This window comes from Vicia villosa, linkage group LG6 (assembly GCF_029867415.1).
Source record: "Vicia villosa cultivar HV-30 ecotype Madison, WI linkage group LG6, Vvil1.0, whole genome shotgun sequence".
Taxonomy (NCBI): domain Eukaryota; kingdom Viridiplantae; phylum Streptophyta; class Magnoliopsida; order Fabales; family Fabaceae; genus Vicia; species Vicia villosa.
Genome location: NC_081185.1, coordinates 162,161,510 through 162,173,704, shown reverse-complemented (window position 1 = coordinate 162,173,704; position 12,195 = coordinate 162,161,510).

Sequence of the window (12,195 nt, the reverse complement as noted above, 5' to 3'; positions counted from 1 at the left end):
TATATATATATATATATATATATATATATATATATATATATATATATATATATATATATATATATATATATATATATATTTATATATATATAATATAAAATAATTTAAATATTATAGTTAAACTTTTAATAGGTCAAACGATACAACAAATAGGGGATAAATACTCAACAATTGAAATTGTAATACTATCCGGCTGTCCACCCAAGTTGTGTTATACATAGAGTATGTAGTATAAGCAGTTTTATTAAACAATAAAGACATTAATTGAAATTAAAGTTTATTATTACAATGCTAAAAGGTAACTGATTTTTTTAAATTCTATTAACTGTCACAATCAATTGTTGATAAAAATAAAAAATAAAAACATATTAAATTATAATAATTGAAACAGTAGTAAGGAAATTGAATTCAGGTCAAAAATATATTATTCTAAAACCATATATATCATACATAAATAAATAAATAAATAAGAGTTTCGCTAAAATACACCCATTTATTTTTAAGAAGGTGTATATGGTACTAATATTAACACATTTAATTAAATATTGAATAATAACAAGAATAACTTTATAAAAATATTCGTAGTTTTTTTTTTGAAATATTACCACACTGGTACCCGTGCGAATGCACTGATATCCCGTTAATATTCAAAATATCGAATATTAACGGCAGCACGTTGTTATTGATTAAAATATTGAATATTACCGAGAAAACGAAGTTACTGATCAAGAGTTTGGATATTATCGTGAATATTAACATAAACATTAATTTAATGATAAATTTTAGGAATATTCAAAATATTGAATATTAATGGGAACATGAAGTTACTAAATAAAATATTCAATATTAATGAAAACATAAATTACTGATCAAAATATTGAATATTAACGGGAACATGAAGTTAATGATAAAAAATTTGAATATTGTCGGAAACATTAAGTTATTGATCCAAATTTTGAATATTAACGGGAACAAATTTTGAATATTAACAGAACACGAAGTTACTGATCAAAATAATAAATATTAGCGGGAACACGGAGTTATTGACAAAATATTGAATATTAACGAGAACATGAAGTTACTGATAAATGTTTCAAATATTAACAGAAATATTAGGTTACTGATAAATTTTTTGAATATTAACGGGAACAAATTTGGAATATTAACGTGATCACGAAGTTATTGATCAAAATATATTATATTAACGGAAACATGGAGTTACTGATCAAAATAATGAGTATTAACGGAAACATGAAGTTACTGACCAAAATATTTAAAATTAACGGAAACAAATTTGAAATATTAACGGGAACACGAAGTTATTGATCAAAATAATGAATATTAACAAGAACACGGAGTTACTGATCAAAATAATGAATATTAACGGGAACATGAAGTCACTGATAAAAATATTGAATATTAACGGGACCAAATTTGGAATATTAACGGGAATACGAAATTACTGATCAAAATAATAAGTATTTGGCGGGAACATCAAGTTACTGATCAAAATATTGAATATTAACGGGAACATGAAGTTACTGAATAAAATATTGAATATTAACGGAACATGAATTACTCATCAAAATATTGAATATTAACGAGAACATGAAATTATTGATCAAAATATTAAATATTAACGGGAAAATGAAGTTTATATATCAAAATATTGAATATTAACGGAAACATCAAGTTAGTGATCAAAATATTGACATCTTTTATTATCATATTAATCTATCCCCTAATATTTATTCTTTCACTATCATCTTTTATTTCCATCAATTCCAATGCGCGAAAACGACGGGTACATCAAGTCTTAGATCAAAATATTGAATATTATCGGGAACATCAAGTTACTGATCAAAATAATGAATATTAGCGGGAACATGAAGTTACTGATCAAAATATTGACTATTAACGGGAACATGAAGTTATTGAATAAAATATTCAATATTAACGAGAACGTGAGTTACTGATCAAAATATTAAATATTAACGGAAACACGAAGTTACTGATCGAAATATTGAATATTAAGGGAAAAATAATCTTTATTAATCAATATATCCCAAACTTTGGTTCAACCTATTGAAAAGAAATTTCTATATTTTACATATTTGTTTTTAGGATATTTACTTCTACAATAATATCTATATTGAACAAAATAACACTTTCCCTATCATCTTTTATTTGCCTCAATCACAATGCGCGAAAACGACGGGTACCCGTGCGAACACACGGGTAAGACACTAGTTGTTCTAAGAAATTATAAATCGTAAGGAATCTTCAGCTATTATTATTAATAAAAAATAATAATTATTAATCATCAATATAATAAATCTACTTAATATAAATCCAAGGTTGTGTTGATGACAACCTTAAACACAACCCTAACCCTAAATCCAACGTGGCAGCATATTAGAATTCCAATGCTTATGTGGCATCATATTAGAATTTAAAATTTCTATCACTCTTTTTTTAATTCTTTACTCAAACTCCAATTCAATACCATAATTACTAATAATATTAAAATCTACTTAATATAAATTCAAGGTTGTGTTGATGACAACCTTGAACACAACCCTAATTCTAAATTCAACGTGGCAGCATATTAGAATTCCAATACTTATGTGGCATCATATTAGAATTTAAAATTTCTATCACTCTTTTTTTTAATTCTTTACACAAACTCCAATTCAATACCATAATTATTAATTACTAATAATATTAAAATAAATAATAATAATAATAATAATAATAATATTAATCCACCACCACTATTAATGATAATATAATACAGTATCTAGCTAATAATGAAAGTAAAATAATATGATTTTAAAAAATAAAAAAATATCTACAAAATATATGATTTAAAACCTTTTTTTTGACTTGACATTGAATAAAAAATTTCTTATATTTTTAATCTATAAATAAAAAATTTCTTAAATTTTTAATCTACAAATTAAACATTAAATGAATAATTATAAATAATTTATAATCAAGAAGAAATAAAATAAACAATAATAATAAACAAAATATTAATAAAAATAATTAAAATAATTAAAATAATAATAATAATAATAAAAATAATAATAAAAATAATAAAAAATATTAATAATAAATAATGATATAATATTCATCTAACAATAAATATTAAAATAATTATATTTATACTAAGAAATATAAATATAATATTATATAATATTCAGCTACTATGATTAAAAATTATATTATTTATAAAAATTATATTATTTATAAAAATTATAATTACTTATCTATTTTGCAAATAGTAGAAAATATAAAAAAAATCTGAATACAATTTTAATATATATTAATTAAGATGAAATAAATAAATATTAAACAAAATAAATATTAATGTATATAAATAAATATTTTGCATAAATAAATCAAGAAGAAATAAAATAAATAATATATTATCATGATAGGGCTAATAGATAAATAATTGTTATTTTATAAATAAATTATCGATTTTTATTTATGATGCAATGTCAAGAAAAATATTTGAATTATTATCATGATAGGGCTAATAGATAAATAATTATAATTTTATAAATAAATTATCGATTAGAGATTATTTTATAATGATTATTAAAATAATATGGTCAATTTATTAGAGAGTGAGTTTAAAAAGATAAACTTTGTGATGATGCAATATCAATAAATTTATTAAACTTTCTTTTAATTCATTCTTATTGCAATAAAGATTATAAAAGTGGAGATTTTTTTTTTAGAATATAAAAATATTAATGCAACGGTTACATGTTTTTTTAAGAAAAAATTTAGCATTAAAGAGTTAGAATATATAACATTTAACAGTCACATAGAAGTTTAATAAAAATGAATTCTACAAAAATGTTTAATAAGAATGAATTTAAATGTAACTGTTAAATATTTTTCATTGATTTTTGGTGAATTCTTATCTACCCAACTCAAAAAGTTGGGTAAGGTTACTCTTTTGCAAAATGTTTTGAAAACAACAAACATTTGTAGTATTTTAGTAAATAATTAAATGTGTTAAATGAGATGGAATTATGTGATTGGTTGGAGGTAGAGTACCGAACTTTTTGTGATGGATAGAGAAGTTGTCCCCTTGATTTTTTTAAATTCTATTAAGTGCAATAATAATGAATTAAAGATTTTTAAAGAGAGAATAAAAACTTTCCATCTTCTACATTGTAACTTATTCCAAAAAAAAATATTACTGTAACTTTTTATTGAATATACATTACAATTTTTTACTTTTCAATTACCTTCTCTTTGAATTCTACGTATTCATTATAAATACCTCAAAAAATGGCCTTCAATCTCAATTTTTTTTCATTTCTCTTTTTAAGTTTATTCTCTAGATTGTCTCTTTCAAGAAATATACATCCAATCATGTATATATACTAAATGTTTAATATAGATGTTGGTTTTAATTTTGATTTGTAATCACTTTATAAAAGCTTCAATTTTTAGTTATGTATTGTTATTTTTGTTTATTCTTTCTTAATCTTCATATTATCTTAACTCTTCATTAGTTAATATTTGATTTTGATTTGTAATCACTTTTTAGCAGTAATTTTGTAGCAGGATTTTAATTTTTTTGTAATTTTTGTTTATCTTTCGTAATCTTTATTGACTATTCATTACACTACAAGAAATCCTTAGAATAGCCAGGGGAATTAGCCAGGGGTTAATCCCCACGCAAATAAATGACGTTGCTTGGGGTTAAGCCCCTCGCAAAATACAATTCTAAAAAAAAAAAAAACAAAATTCGCATACCTAGGGGAGACCCCTCGCAAACAGAAGAAGAGGGAAATTTTGATTTTGAAAATCTGCACTGCGAGGGGATACCCCAAGTAAAGGAAAGTGGCGCCAAAAAGAAAATTTGTTCGTCAGCTAGTGCAGCATTTAGCGAGGGGTTAACCCCAAGGAAAAAAGGTACAGAATTTAGCGAGGGGCTACCCCTCGGAATAAAGACAATACTGTCTCATCCACTAGCGCAAGCAGACTGCGCGTGCAGTCTCTATTTCCAAGGCGCATTTTGCGAGGGGCCCCCCACGCCACGTTTGACCGTTTCTTTTCCGAGGGGCCGCCCCTCGCTGATTTCTGACCGCATATGCCCACATTCACTGCTTCTTCTGTTTCAGAACGTTGCAACCATTTCTCAAACCCATATTTATCTTCTTCTTCCTTTAACAAATTTCCCATTCCTTTCAACTCTTCACAACCCCATTCATCTCAACTCCTCACAATCTCATTTATCTCAACCAACAACACTATAATTTTAAGGTAAAAATTCTCCTCTACTTCCTCTAAGTAATTTTATACATTCTTTTTGATTTAATATATAATCTAATTTTGTTTTTTTTTATACTGCAATTGATTTATAGAAGAAAAAATTTGCAAGAAAACTCTCATATTTTGCAAAAAAGATGAAAAAGGTAAGGATCAACAAAAACCTCGTCACACCAGATTCATTGTAGAGGAGGTTCCTAACTCGGATATGTTCGTTCCTATGCGACGCTCTACTCCACGCTCTACTCCACAGCCTATGCATCCTACACCGCCTATGCATCCTACACCGCCCATGTCTGGATCTTTCACTGGATTACTATCCATGCCCCCTGGATCAGGTTTTTTTTGTCCTCCTGGATACTCTTACCCCACATATTTTCCTATGGAGACAGGTGGATCTAGCATGCCATTACCCATGCATATGGGGACAGGTGGATCTGGTAGCATGCCATTACCCATGCATATGGAGACAGGTGGATCTAGCATGCCATTACCCATTCCTTCAGAGGATGATACCAGTGCTCCTGGAGATACCAGCGCTCTTGGAGATACTAGTGCTGAGGAGCAAACGAAGAGGAAGCGTATTTTGAAAAAAATACTGTTAGAATACATAGCTTTATATAATTAGCTTACTACTTTGGGAAACTCTCCTTTAACTGATTCTGTTACATGGCAGTTAGAGTTACCATTTCTGGTAGTTAGTTAGTTAGGCTATGATTGCTTAGTTGTTATGAGTTGTATATATAGTTGTATCATAGCAACTGTTTAAGCTAAGCTGAATAATAAAAGATAACAGCTTCACACTCTCTCTTTTGCATTCTTCATCTTCTTCCTCTAGAAGCTCTTCACTCCATCAATGGAGTTTCCTATGTTCTAACATGGTATCAACGCCTTTCTGATCCAGTTTCTCTTTCTCTTCTTCTTCTTTCTAGTTTGATGGCACCACCACGCAATCCTCCCACCGATCCTCAACTCGATCCTACGAGTCCCTACTACGTTCATCCGAGTGATGGACCAAGCTCTGTTAAAGTTACACCTCTTCTGAACGGTTCCAATTATCACTCTTGGGCACGTTCCATGCCTCGTGCTCTTGGCGCCAAGATGAAGCTTGATTTCATTGATGGATCGATCACGATTCTAGATGACGCTTTTGATCCCTCCATGCGAGCTTGGAGTAGATGCAACATGTTGATTCTTTCTTGGATCATCAATTCAGTTTCAGAATCCATTGCGCAGTCGATTGTATACATGGAAAACGCTTTGGATGTATGGAACGATTTGAAAGAACGCTTCTCGCAAGGTGATCTTGTTCGCATTTCTGAATTACATCAAGAAATTTATGCTTTAAAACAAGATTCCAAATCTGTCACTGATTTTTTTTCTGAATTAAAGATCCTATGGGAGGAACTAGAGATTTATATGCCTATTCCGCAGTGTGTATATAGAATTCGATGTTCATGCAATGCCATGCGAATTGCAAGAAGCAATCACAATCTCCTATATGTCATTAGATTTCTCACCGGATTGAATGAAAATTTTGCTGTGGTAAAGTCTCAGATCTTGCTTATGGATCCTTTGCCAGCTATGAACAAAATTTTTTCTATGGTATTGCAACATGAGCGACAAAATCATCTCATTCCATCTGATGATTCACAAGCATTGATAAATTCTGTGAATTTCAAGAAGGCAAATCACAAATCTGGAAATTCAGGTTATAATTCTAACTCTGCAAGATCCAAAGTTTGCACTTACTGTGGACGAAATGGTCACACTGTAGAAGTTTGCTATCGCAAGCATGGTTTTCCACCACATTTTGGCAAAGGAACAGCTGCTAACAACCTCACCACCAATGACACTGAAGATGATGATCATGCTTCAGTTCAACAGAATGATGAGAAACATGGCTCTGCCACTATCACTCAAGCTCAATTTGACAAACTTGTCAATCTTCTTCAACAATCTACCATTACTCAAGCTTCAGTTCCTGCTCAATCAAACCAAGTCACATCATCCTCATTAACAGGTCATACATCTGTTAGTGCTCAAGGTAGTATTTTTTCTTCCATTTATAAATGTTCTACTCTTAATTCATGTATCATAGACTCGGGTGCAAGTGACCACATTTGCTCCAGTCGATCTTGGTTTCATCATATTTACTCTATCACCCCAATTAATGTGAAATTGCCCAATGGTCAGTTTTCCATGGCAAAATTCTTTGGCACAGTCAAGTTTTCACTTGAATTCAGTATTTCAGAGGTTTTGTATATACCTGAATTTTCTGTAAATCTCATTTCAGTTCCAAAACTGTGTCAATCCTTTCATTATAATGTCACTTTTAACTCTCTTGGTTGTTTCATTCAGGAGCCTCAATCCCTGAAGACGATTGGTTCAGCCGAGAAGCTTGAAGGATTGTATCACTTAGTTCTCAAGGACAACAATTCAACCATTCCCAAAACCAACCATGTCTCTGCTCATACCATACCCAATAGTGCTCTATGGCATTTCAGATTAGGCCATTTGTCTTTTTCTAGGTTCTAAAGCTATCTGTGATGTATGCCATTACTCTAAACATAAGAAATTACCTTTCAATAATAGTTCTAATACATCATCTTCCCCTTTCGAGTTAATTCATTTTGATGTTTGGGGGCCTTTAGCCATTCAATCATATAGTGGCCATTCTTACTTCTTGACTGCTGTTGATGATTTCAGCAGATTTCACTTGGATTATTTTGATGAAATCCAAGTCTGAAACCAGAACTAATGTCCTTAACTTTATCAAAATGGTTGAAACCCAACATAACACATCTGTCAAGTGCATTAGAACTGATAATGGCCCAGAGTTTGTTATGCCTACCTACTATGCATCTAAAGGTATTTTACACCAAACTAGCTGTGTTGAGACTCCTCAACAAAATGGTAGGGTTGAGAGAAAACACCAAACCATTTTGAACATAGCTAGAGCCCTTCTTTTTCAAGCCAACTTACCTAAAAAATTTTGGTCTTTTGCTGTTCAACATGCAGTCTTCATTATGAACCGTGTACCTAGCATGGTATTGAACAATAAATCTCCATATCAATGTTTGCATAATTCTGTCCCTGAATTACATATTCTTAAAATCTTTGGCACTCTTGCATATACCTCAACTATTCAGGCACATAGATCTAAGCTTGATCATCGTGGCAGAAAATGTATTTTCTTGGGTTACAAGCAAGGAGTGAAAGGCACTGTTTTACTTGACATTAATAATAATGAGGTTTTCATCTCTAGGAATGTAGTACACCATGACCATATTTTCCCTTTCAAACCAAACTGGCAGTATCACACTAGTGATAACATGACATATGAACCTCTCCACACGGATAATGAACATCCTAAACCTCTTCCTCCATATAACTGTTCTGATTCATTGCAGGATATTCAAAATGACCCTCACCCTGTAACCACCACAACTGAACTTGATTCTACATCCATAAATGAACCTACACCCAATTCACCTAACCATGCCAGACCTACAAGAAACAGACAACCACCACCTCACCTTGAAGACTATGTGTGCAATTCTTCAAACAGCTTGGCTGCATCATCTTCTTCAGGTATTCTCTATCCTATCTCTTCTTTCCATTCCTTTGATCATTTGTCTCATGCTCATAAATCTTTTAGCATATCTGTTACTCATGATTCTGAGCCAAAGAGTTATGAAGAAGCTTGCAAGCATGTGAATTGGCAAATGGCTATGCAGTCTGAGTTACAAGCTTTGATCACAAATGGTACCTGGGTGATGATGGATCTGCCACCATCTATTAAACCTATAGGTAGTAGATGGGTGTATAAGATTAAGCATAGGTCTGATGGTTCCATAGAAAGGTACAAGGCACGCTTAGTTGCTAAAGGGTATAGCCAAGTTGAAGGACTGGATTTTTTTGATACATTTTCACCAGTGGCTAAGATTTCCACAGTCAGAACTCTTCTTGCTTTAGCATCCATCAATAACTGGAATTTACATCAACTTGATGTAAATAACGCCTTTTTACATGGTGACTTGGATGAGGATGTGTATATGCATGTACCACAAGGAGTATCTTGTTCCAAACCAAACCAAGTATGCAAACTTTTGAAAAGTTTGTATGGTTTGAGGCAGGCAAGTCGAATGTGGTATGAGAAGTTAACATCTCTCTTGTTGAAACTTGGCTATACTCAGTCTAATGCTGATTACTCTATGTTCATTCTGAAAAAGAATGATCATATCACTGTTTTACTTGTTTACGTGGACGATATCATACTTGCAGGAACCTCTTTAACAGAATTTGATCGCATCAAATATATTCTGAATGAACACTTCAAAATAAAGGATTTGGGAATTCTCAAATACTTCCTTGGACTTGAAGTTGCTCATTCTAAGGAGGGCATCACCATTTCACAAAGAAAATATTGCCTGGATTTGATTAATGATTCGGGTCTACTTGCATCCAAGCCAGCTTCAACACCCTTGAATCCTTCTTTAAAACTCCATGAAGACACAAGTGAGCCTTTGAAGGATATTACTGAATACAGAAGAATGGTTGGCAGATTGATCTACTTAAACAATACCAGACCGGATATCACACTTGCAACTCAGCAATTAAGCCAGTTCCTCCATAAACCTACTCAAGTTCACTATCAATCAGCATGCAGAGTCATAAGGTACCTAAAAACAAATCCTGGTTATGGATTATTCTTTCCAAGATCATCCAGGCTTCAAATTATGGGTTACACGGATGCGGATTGGGCAGGATGTGTGGATACAAGGAAGTCTACTTCGGGCTACTATTTTTTTCTAGGATCATCCCTTATCTCATGGAAAGTGAAGAAGCAGCAGACTATATCTCGAAGTTCATCGGAAGCTGAGTATCGTGCTTTGGGAACAGCTACATGTGAGCTAATGTGGTCGTTATATGTCTTAAGGGATTTGCATGTCTCATGCTCCAAACCTCCGGTTCTATATTGTGATAGCCAAAGTGCTATACACATAGCATCCAATCCCGTTTTTCACGAACGAACAAAGCATTTGGAAATAGATTGTCATCTGGTCCGTGAGAAAGTTCAACAAGGCTTGTTCAGATTATTGCCCATATGTTCACAGGAGCAATTGGCAGATTTTCTGACCAAACCTCTTCAGCCAGCCAAATTCAATGACTTTGTTTCCAAGCTTGGCATGATCAACATATATCATGCATCAGCTTGAGGGAGGCTGTTAGAATACATAGCTTTATATAATTAGCTTACTACTTTGGGAAACTCTCCTTTAACTGATTTTGTTACATGGCAGTTAGAGTTACCATTTCTGGTAGTTAGTTAGTTAGGCTATGATTGCTTAGTTGTTATGAGTTGTATATATAGTTGTATCATAGCAACTGTTTAAGCTAAGCTGAATAATAAAAGATAACAGCTTCACACTCTCTCTTTTGCATTCTTCATCTTCTTCCTCTAGAAGCTCTTCACTCCATCAATGGAGTTTCCTATGTTCTAACAAATACGACTCAAAAAATTAAGTATCATGAGGGCAGACTAATCATTTATCCCGATGCAGGATCGTAAGTCTTTGTGTTTTTATATTATATTTTAAATATGAGTTTTATTTAATCAATACTAACTCAAGATTTTTGTTGTTTAGAATTGTTCCCTCACATCAGGCAGTATCGATCATAACAAATATTATTAAGAGAAGTACACACAATTCTGTCCGTCTTATGGAGCTGTACATGAAGATGATAAGGAAAAATGGTTTCAGGCATTTCAGGTATAATTTACTTATTCATTTTGACATTTCCTTTTTAATTTTTGTGATATTCATGATTCTACTTTATTTAATATTTTTAAATTCATACAACAATGTAGGAGCATTGTATTTGGGATGTTAGAGATGAGGCCGCGATTAAAGAAAACTTTCACTCAAAATGTGCTGCTCGATTTTCTGATACTATGAGGAATGTTAGACTGAAATGGGAAGCAAAAGGGACCCGTCCACGTTGGATAGGAGAAGATATATTCCCAAAGCTTATTGATCATTGGAATTCTGATAAGTTTAAGGAAATATCAGAGCAGGCAAAGAAAAATAGAGCATCTGAAGTTGGTGGCTGCAACTACGCAGCAGGAAGTATTAGTGTGGCTGAAGTTGCGCGAAGAATGGTACATAAATTTATTAATATTTTATTAAATCTATTATTTAAATGTTGCATTATGTATAATTAATTTTTTTTACTTATTTAGCGTGAAGAATTAGGCAGAACTCCACTTCTTAAAGAGCTCCACATGGAGACTCATCTCAAGAGAAATGGAGAGTTTATTGACGAGCGCGCAAAAATCACACAAGTAAGTTATTTTTATATCAAAGATATTTTATTTATTTCTTTTATATGTACATAGTTTATTTGAATCATGATAACATTTAATTTTTTATAGGAGAATTTTGATAAAGAACTTGCCCTAAAGTTGTCAGAGCATCCTGAAATACCCGAACCACCACCGGGGTATCCTGTTGACCCTAGTATTGGTTTTCAGACTTGGTATAAGGTTTCAGGTGGAAAGAAGAAAAATGGGAGAGTGTATTGTACTGGAGGGTATTCCAAAAATATCAAGCGACGTAGTAGTGATTTCAAAATGAGATATGCTGATGGAGAAGAATCATCCACTCCACCTATATTAACCGCCGAAATGCTTGAAACTGTGAGAAACTTGGCAAATACTGAGGCAGCACAACAAGTAGCAGCAAGAAATTTGGAAATTGAAGAGATGAAGAGAAAACAATTAGAGATGCAGGAGGAAATGAAAAGAAGAGAAAGAGAATTACGAGAAGAAATGAGGAGAGAATTTCAGGAAGAAATGAGGAGGCAGGCACAAGAGTATCAAGAAGCAATGCG